Below are 8988 nucleotides of genomic sequence, written 5' to 3' on the forward strand. Positions count from 1 at the left end.
AACCTCCATACTGTTTTCCATAGTGGCTGCACCAGTTGGCATTCCCACCAACAGTGCACAAGGGTTCCCTTCTCTCTGTGTTCTTGCCGACACTTGTTTTATTTCTTGTCTTTTTGATAATAGCCATGCTGACAGGTGTGAGGTGTTATCTCATTGTGGTTTTTGATTTGCATTGCCCTGATGTGAGTACTCTTGCTCCTAGCTGAGATAATAGGTCCTGGGTCTGATCTTTCACAAAGTGAGGACGGGTTCTAAATCTTGCCCAGTGTCATACCCAGATAACTGTGGTGTATTCCTGCACTTTAGAAGAGGATGCTGTTAATAGTGGAAGGTAAACAGACTATTACCTGACCAGGTAGAGCGGCGGTATTGGATACCGGTAGGAGTGGGGGCTCTTTCTGGGTTCAAATTTCAGCCCTCCACTCACTAACCGTCTGATTTAACTAACTAAATCTCAGTTTCTCTAATTAACTAAATCTCAGTTTCTCTATCTGCAAATGGTAGCTAGTACTAGTAGTATTTACCTTGTAGCACCATTGCTATGTTTAAATAAAATCAAATGCTTAGCACAGTGCCTGGCAAATAATAAGAGCTCAGTAAATATTTTTTTTTTAAAAAAGGAAAAATATAGATTTGTGGGTAAGCTGGCTATTTCATTTTATTGCCATCTCGGTTGATGACAACTCTACTTTTCTGGTTGCTCAGGCCAAAAAGTTTGGAGTCATTCTTGGCTCCTTTTTTCCTCTTTATATCCCACATCCAATCTCTGTTGGGAAATCTTATTAACTCTACTTTTAAAACCTATCTGGAATCTGACCACTTCTCAGCCCACACTTGCCAATGCCCAGTCCAAGTTACCATCATTTATAGACCAGATTACCACATTAGCCTCCAAAGTGGTTTGTTTCATCCTTACCCTCAGACAGTCTATTCTCAACACAGCCACAAAGGAATCCCCCCGAAATGTATGTCAGATCAGGTCAGTGTGCTTAAAACCCTTCACGACTCTCCGTCTTTCTGGAAGGACAAGTATACTTCGCAGCATTGACGGTGGCTTGTGAGGCCCTGGCTAATCTGCCCGACACACCCACCCTGCTCTTCGCTCTCGGATCTCTTGCATACTCTCCCTCTCCAGCCACGCTGGTCTCTTGCACGCATACTCCTGCCACAGGGTCTCGGCTGTTCTCTGCCTGGAATGTTGTGCTCCTTGATGGCTGCAAGGTTGACTCCTGCTCAAATCGTTGTCTTTTTAATGAGGCCCACCTTGAGCTCCCTACTTAAAATCATGTCTCGCATTCCCACCATCCCAGCCCCTCCTCGAGTTAAGCAGGAGAAATTTCCCGAGCCCTGCTACCACTGGTTCTTAACTACTCTCATCTTACAGCCAATTAGAGGAGACCTCCTTCCTTCCAGAGAGTTCCAACATTCTGGCTTTGGACTCGGGTCAATGAATCCAAGTGCTTATAGTCAGTGGCTTTTACAGCAAAATGCTGACCATGATATCTGTTGTACTGGAATAAGTAGAAATAAACATAGGAGAACATTTTTCAAGAGGGACTTTTAATATGTAGACTTCCGTCCTGATATTTTGAGAAGGATCCACTTTTATTGTTATAGAATTCAAATCTAGTTTTATTCCCATTGTTCATAGTTTGGCTTTTCAGGAAATGAAAACACTTATTATACTTAAATAGATTTGAATCATTCTTTCTTATTATAATCTTACGCATTGTCTCTCCCAAGGAGACATAATTTCATCTTTTAAAAAGTATAAAAGGTTAAATTTCCTTTATTTTGATAATGTACACTCCTACTTCAAACATTATTGTTTTCATTCCCTCAAGGTTTTAAAGTAGCAAGATCGAACACATAAACTTGGAAATGTGCAGGAAAATCTTTTATCTCAGAGAAGGAAGGACCAATAAGAAAATGACTCTCTGGATTTGAGACGTAGGGGCGACCTTCAGCAGGTACCACCAGCCCAGTGCCTCTACTGTGTTGTTGAAGACCCACAGACCCGGGGAGTGGAAGGGGCTTGCCTGAGCTCACTCGGCTGGTTGACCATAAACCGATCCTGGAGGCCAGGCCTCTTGAAGCCTAGCGGAGTTAAGTCTTCATCATCCCATACTAACTCAAAAATGATTTGGACTAATTATGCAGCCCGCCAGATTTTTTTTGTTGTTGTTAGCACTCGCTCATCCATGTGGGGCACACCAGGCCAGGCCGCCATCACGCCAGCACCCTTCCCTACGTGATGGGATCGGATTCGAACATAGGCAGAATCCTCTTCTATAAAGTTTGAGTACTTGCTCTGGCAATTTCACCCTCCGGCATGAACGCACTTGTCACAAAGTGTTAATTGGCTGTTCCTACGTGTGCATCTGTGGTTATTTCTTAGGATCTAATGAGGAAGGGCTGGGTCGAAGCAGAGTGGGATGGGCTAATGTTCAAGAGTGAAGAGACAATAGTCAGGTGAAATTATTGGAATGGCAGTTATCACCATGGTAACCAAGTTGGGGCTCTTCAGACACTTTGGGGCTGAGGACTTCTGAGGAGATCAACCAACTTTCCTGCTTCTCCCCAAGATGTTCCCAAAGCCAGGTTGCTGGTGACACTTACTCTCTCTTCTCCCGGCTGCTACTCTCCAGTCCTCAACAGTCGCAAAAATAAAGACAAGTTTTAGCCATGTTTGTTCATGACACTTACTGTGAATTGTTCTCTGCGCTTATTTCGAATAAGGAATAAATCAATAGGAACTCAGGTCGCCAATACGGGATAGCACAGAACTGAAGCTATATTTATTCCTGACATGGCCACGTGCACTGGGAGCCCATTTCTGGAGTAATTGCAGAGATTTGCAATTGTTTATATAGCATTTGAAATCCTAGCCTCCTACTCCCATGAGACCATCATAGTCAGACTGTTTATGTCTCTCATCAGTTGAACGAGGTCACTTTATTATCTTAAATGTGAGCTCCCCTCCATCTTGCCCTATTTCCCGTTAACCAACCTTTACCAAGAGATTAGAAGTGACATCGAGGAGACTGGGGATCCTCAAGATAAAGTCTGTTGTCACTAAGGTACAGAGATTTTGTAGGCTGTTCTCCGTTTTCAGAAAAACACCCAAACATATTCTAAGAATCAAAAATGTTTAGCAAACTTTGTTTACACCGAATTAAAGGAGAAAGCATGGCGTATTCCTATTTCACGATTCCCTGTCCCAGGGGCTTAGATATTTGGAATGCAGACTGTGCCCTGTTGGCAGGGATTTGGAATCAATTTACAGTGTGTGAGATGATAACACATGTTCTGGATCAGTGGCAGGGGAATGTTTGGAGCTGTAATTCTGTCTCCCTATTAGCAGGAAGCCTTGCTAAACTCACAGCTGGAGAAATGCCTAAAAAGAATTAGGCTCTTTGTGTGCGTGTGTGTGTGTATGTGTGTGTTTATAAAGGCAACACAAAACCCAGCCCCAGGGATAAATGCTAAATTAAGGCCATCAAAAATGAAACGGTACTTTCATCACATGGATAAACTGGTATCTAGTCCAGATGACTACCTTTCTCAGCCAGAAGTGTATAAAGTGTATACCTTTATACATCTGGGCTTAATGATCCAGGAGATGTTTAACAACAGTGGAGAAAGAAAACAACCCTGGACCCAGTAGTCACAAGAAGAAAATCAAATGGGAAAGTGTTCATTTTAATAAGGCATGAAGGGAGATATACAGTATTCAACGGGCAGGAGTTGAAACCTGATCTCCCTGAGGCTTGAGGTAGAAGCTGACTCTTGGCCCGGGTGAACCAAACATTATGGAGACATGTAAGTGCGTGTAAGTGCAAGCATTCAGCTAGCAGAATTCAGCAGGCTTCATGAAGCCAAATGCTAAGATTAGGCAAGAAAGATCAAATGGTGTTCTTTGAAAAGATGTAGGTAATTTGCTCATAGAGATCAGCAGAAAGAACAATTTATGTAATGTAACCCTACTTTCATAGTTTTCTTAAAGTCTATAGTGTTCTGTACCTTTTTATTGCCCCACTACATCTACCCTACTTACATAGGCACATCGCTTCTCTTGCAATTATCCTGAATGAATGAATAAATGAATGAGTGGTCATTTGATTTAAAATATTAAGACTACAAAAATCTGTGAGCCAGTCATGGCCAATTTGGTGTTTTTAGACTATTTCACTAATTCACAACAGGATCCATTTAATTAGGGCTGGCTTATACATTACTAAAAATCTGAAAAAAGCCAACATAGTTAAATGGCCAAGGTAAAAATCATAGCTTCAAATAGAAAAAAAGATTATGATTTTACCAACCCTTCTTCAAAATTAGAACTCTAAGAATTTATAAAATCATCTATTGATTTAGAGTTATAGTTAAAGAACACATTGGCTCATTTTGCAATACTTTTTGTTTTTCTGTTTTGCTTTGTTTTGTTTTTTAGAGTGAAGCCCTGGTCTCCAAGGCTTTATAGTATTTATAAAGCATTTCTCAGTAGGCAAAGCACTTCTATACACATTATTTCATTGAATCCTCTCGACCAGTTACCTTTTTGTTCTAAGATAACATCTGGGCTTCTTCAGAGGTGATCTGAAGTATTTGGTCTTAATACTTGAGCAACATTTTCCTGGAGTCTTGTCTTCATTACATCAACTTCCTCTGACAACCTGAAAGACTGTCTTAGCCATTTCCTGCCCAGAACCCTGTTCCTTTTGAGCCACTGGACTGTGTACCAGCTTCCTGCTTCAGGGATGTCTTTAGTTATCTGCTCACTCAAAGAGCAGAGGAAAATCCAGTCACTGATTCCCCTTCCCCTTTCCCCAGCACCAACTGCCCCAAAGATCTGCGCTATGCTCTTCTAGTAAGTGTCCTGTTAAACCATGTACAAGTTTTCTACTCAAAATTGAAAATTTAAAATCATTCAATAGAAAAAGGCATAAACTAATTGTTTATGACCGTGGCTTCCCATGGGCTCTTGGTCTGTGTTTAAATTGACACAGCCCATCCTTGATCCTGGCACTTCTATCCCTTCCAAGTGGAGCTGGGTCTACCTGACACTTTCATGAGCCCCACATTCTGCCCAAGTGCAACACGATCCTCTACCCCATCCCAATCTCATTGCCTAGAAATCCCTTCTTTTCCAACCTTATGTTTGTGTGCTTTTTTCTCTTTACAGTATTTAAAAAGAAATCGCTTCTCGGCCTTTTGGCTAAGATCAAGTGTACAGTATTTAAAAAGCCTATCTATAGATATAACTATCATAGTTATTATCTTTGCCATTTCCATGTTTGTGGATTTGGACTGTATCCAGTTTGGAGCTGTTAAATAACATTGCCGTAAATATCTCACAAAATATCTTTTATTTAAAATTATTTTCTCAAAATAAATTTCAAGAACATTAGTGTGTCAAAGATTATGGTCATTTGTATGGCCATAGTCTGTATTCAGCTTGTCTTTAGGAAAAAGTACCAACTCATCCTATCCCTGGCACTGTAATGGTTGGCCTTTGAATCTTTCCCAAACTGGGTTTTAGAAGGATTTGGTTTTTTTGTTGTTATTGTTAATTTAATCATTATAAAATGATACTGCAGAGTTATCTTAATTTGCACTTCTAAGTGAGGCTGATCTATCTATATAAAATTTCAGGACTGAGATAACTTTTAATATACAGCAAAAACAATTTCCAAGGGGAGTGGGATTGGTCAGTCCTTCAAATCTATTGGGCATTTGAGGTGCTTGGGTGGCTTAGTTGGTTAAGCATCTGCCTTCAGCTCAGGTCATGATCCCGGGGTCCTGGGATGGAACCTCGTGTCGGGCTCCTTGTTCAGCAGGGAGTCTGCTTCTCCCTCTCCCTTTGCCTCTCCCCCCACTCATGCTCCTTCTCTCTCTCTCTCACTCAAATAATAAAATCCTTAAAAAAAATCTAGGGGCGCCTGGGTGGCTCAGTCGTTAAGTGTCTGCCTTCGGCTCAGGTCATGGTCCCAGGGTCTTGGGATCGAGCCCTGCATCGGGCTCCCTCCTCGGCAGGAGGCCTGCTTCTCCCTCTTCCGCTCCCCCTGCTTGTGTTCCCTCTCTCACTGTGTCTCCCTCTGTCAAATACATAAATAAAATCTTAAAAAAAAAAAAAATCTATTGGGTATTTGCCTGCATGTTGGCAGGGGCAAAACTCTTGATTGCTATTTAGCCAAATAGTTATAGTCTAGATACTTCTTTCCTCACACACAGATGATTGCCAAAGTCTCTTAACCAATTTAGTAACCTCCAGCTCTCCAAGTTATTTACCCACAACTTCCAGTTTAATGTGCTGCTTACAGAGGACATAGGGGAGGGGGGCGAGGGCACATAGCCAGCTAGGACTGGAACTTCCGTCTCCCGAGTCCCGGACACTGCCCTTTCTCCTACATCTTGCACCTCTCACTCCTTTCTGGGACTCCAGATATCTCCAAGCGCTGCTGGCTGAGGTCGCAGGCTCTCTGTACAGCTTTCTGGCGGTGGTGGTGCAGCCACTGCTTGAGGTTCACACACCCGCTGTTTGTGATTCTGCCCCTTTGCCTCCTGCTGGCCCCAGTGCTCGGGCTTGGAGCTGCACTTCAGTTTGGGATGCTCCTGCTGTTACCTCCAAGCTATTGTTGGCGGCTGACTTGCCTCAGGTTGTGTTCCATGCCTTCTGTTTGCCCCCCGCCTGGTTCCCCTTCCCGAGCCATAGGACCTGCTGCCCTGTGTGGCTGCCATGACCGGCCAGGGTCCTGGGAGGCTTGTGAGTCGCTTGGAACTGACTCCCTCCGCTGGTGGAGGCCCTCCCTGATCAGGGGCCTGCAGCTTCTTTCCCAAGGGAGGTGTTTAGGGGGCCTCCATTTGGCACGATGCAGTCAGATGTCATGTTTTGTGCTCTGTATGAGTGTATTTTTCAATGATCCTGCAGGCGTTCCTCTCAAGTCCTTTAGGGTATACTTTGTTCTCTTCTTCAAACACACACACACACACACACACACACGCATGCACACTGAATGTAGTCTGTGATGCAGCAAAACGCCATGGTTACTAGCCCACAGGTGCACACTCTGGAACCAGACAGCCTGGGTTTGAATTCTGGCTCACCACCTAGCTCTGTGACCTTGGGAAGTTACTTAATCTCTGCCTAGGTCAGTGTTTGCACCTATTATTATTGTTTCTTGAAAAGGGAGGGAGATCATACAAGAGTAAACAGATCAGAACTTACCCCAGATGTTCCTTTTTCAATTGGTGGTCAGCTTTACTCTGCAGTTGGGGGGAAAGTAAGGAAGCCCTATATTGGCTCGGGAGCCTGAAATTTAACTACATGGTTAAAAGGAAGAACTGAAATGGGGGCATTTTCACAATATGAGGGCTTTAATTTCACATCGGCCTGGCATTCAAGGTAACGTGGTAGAAGCCTTCTAGGGGCCATCACGGGAGCTTATCTCTTGAGTGGCCATACCAACTCTTGGGCTTTACCTTCTTCGGGCTCTCCTTTGGTTCTCTTAATCCAGGAAATAGGAGCAGGAACAAAACAACATTATGTAGCATTTACTGGGTGCCAGGCACTCTTCTACAGACTCATCTCTCTGCCACAGCTTGTGAGGTAGATGATTATCATCTCCAGTTTACAAATGAGAAACTAAGACACAGAGAGGTTAAGTAACTTGCCCAAGACCCCATAGATAGGACACTAGATTCTACCAACGCTACGCTTTGCTATGTGGCCCTAGACTGGCAATCCAGGTGTGCACCTAAGGAAAGAGTAGATCGCCCCTTACTACTTCTCCATAACATCTGGCTCCCTGCTGCTGACCTGGCAGCTTTTTATTTGAACTGTAAGTGCCAAACGTAACATGATTGCGATCTGAAAGCATGCAAGGTCAGGAAGCTGTGAAGTTGCTTTACTACTGAATGGGTTTTGAAGTAGTAAGAAATGATGACAAAAAAAGTTCCAGCTTCTTGCTTCCAAGCTATCAGGTCTGGACAGAAAATCATATAATGATAGACAGGGAAAGGACCTTAAAGATCATATTGTTTTATGGCTTCATTTTATGGGTAAGAAAACAGGTGCAGGGAGGTGAAGTGCTTTGTTCAAGGTCATGGAGCATATTTTCTAAAATTGCAGTTAGATTGTTCAGGTGGGTGAGTCAGATAAGTATTGTTGAAATACTACTGTTGAGGTTCTATCTAGTTATGGAAATTGGTAGATGGGATTAGTCTGGGGAGCTTCTATAGCCAACATGGGTTCATATAACTGAATTCATCTACCAAGGTTACCTCACCTAGATAGACCCATTTCCTCTACTGGGAATGCTGTTGTTTCTGGAACTATGACACATTCAAAGACTAGAAATTGGTTATTCAGCATTGACATCCTCCTAACAATTTATTAGATTTTTGGTGCCATGAAGGCCTTTATTTTCAGTGTTTCCAATTTCAGTGTATTCTACGTACATTTCTAATGATCACCAATAGTACAAAAGGGATCATAACTACCCCTCCAGTCACTTGAAGGTATAAAGGTGGTATTGCCCTGGGGGCCAAGAGCATGGATTCCAGAGACAGACTTCCTGGGCTTAAATTTTAGCTCTGCACCTTACTGGTTTGTGACCTTGGGCCATTATACCTTAACCTATCTGTGCCTCCTAGGGTTGTTGGAAGGGTTAAATGACTTAATATATGCAAAGCACTTAGGATAGGGCTTGGCACATCATAAGCACTATATAAGGGCTATCTACTATTACTTCTAGAAAAGGAAGTTGAGTTACAAGGAATCACTTTGGACCATGAAATGGAGCTGAGAAAGTACTTACTATTTCTGCTTCCCAGACTAAGGCTATGCCTGGTTTTATAGCTTAAGTGGGAACATAAAAAATATTTTTCCAAAATCATCCATCAAGAAATTGACTCAATTTACAGAACTGTGATTCCTGCCAACCTTCTGAAATCTACTTCTACATCTTTTTTAAAACAAGGAAGAAA

General features: G+C 42.7%; 1 pseudogene; it reads left to right on the top strand.

Annotated features, from left to right (window-relative positions):
* The first annotated feature begins 5198 nt into the window (after positions 1 to 5198).
* LOC116637638 lies at positions 5199 to 5366 on the top strand (annotated as a pseudogene).
* The last annotated feature ends 3622 nt before the right edge of the window (positions 5367 to 8988 follow it).

Source organism: Phoca vitulina, unplaced genomic scaffold (genome assembly GCF_004348235.1).
Source record: "Phoca vitulina isolate PV1807 unplaced genomic scaffold, GSC_HSeal_1.0 scaffold14, whole genome shotgun sequence".
In the NCBI taxonomy this organism is placed as follows: domain Eukaryota; kingdom Metazoa; phylum Chordata; class Mammalia; order Carnivora; family Phocidae; genus Phoca; species Phoca vitulina.